Genomic DNA, 955 nt, shown 5'->3' on the forward strand with positions numbered 1-955 from the left:
GGAGTAACAACTGTATGCAATTTGAAACATGTGGGCCAAATAGTTCTCAAGTTATCGTTGACCGTAGCCAAATGTTGACGGACAGATGGACGGACGGACGTACAACGGACGACACCCCATGGCAATAGCTCATCTTGACGATGTCAATGTGAGCTAAAAATGGTGGTGTAAAATGTTTTCTGGGTGTTAGATGTGGGTATGGTGAACAATTCCCATTTGCATAACATGACAAGAAGGACAATAACCAACGCTCTGCCATTCATCTGCAATACAGGAAGAAATTGATTGAGCAGCTCGTTGAGAACACCAGAAATCTTCAACTACATAAACGTGCTCGACCAACATCTACTCACACATGAGAAACCGAGTGGTTCCCACTTTTTGGTGAGGAGAGAGGGTGGGCATGATGAGCCTGTGTGTGCTGTAGCACAAGGAAAATGCCAGGTGGCTGAAAATCATCCATATACTTTTGTGAAACTTGTGGAGAAAAGCCCGCATTGCATGTAGGTGCTTCAAAAAATACCATATACTCAAGAAGTACAGAGAAATGGTATGAAAAACTTTGCAAAAAGATGCCTTGTTGTATATTGTGTGTCTATGTTTCTTATTTAGGTAATGTTTTTGCAGCAATGTAAGGTAAAAATAAATAGCTCTCACTAGTGTTGTCAATCGGTTGTAATTTCGTAATTGGTCATCGGTTGGACCCAAGTAACCGATGATCGGTTACAATCGGTTACTAGGGGTGTTGAATGCCCGCGTGTGCGTAACGTCGTGTGCATGTATGTGCTTGTTTAGCCCTGTTTACTGTTTGTTTTGCACTGTTTACTACTGTGTGTATAATACATGTACTGATTCTCATAACTTTTCCAAGTTTTCTTGTTTAAATTAAAAAAAAAAAATAAATAAATATTTTTTTATGAAATTGATTATGGATTTTGATAATCAAGCGCTTGGT

The sequence above is a fragment of the Priapulus caudatus genome, unplaced genomic scaffold (assembly GCF_000485595.1).
Source record: "Priapulus caudatus unplaced genomic scaffold, Priapulus_caudatus-5.0.1 Scaffold136, whole genome shotgun sequence".
Taxonomy (NCBI): Eukaryota; Metazoa; Priapulida; class Priapulimorpha; order Priapulimorphida; family Priapulidae; genus Priapulus; species Priapulus caudatus.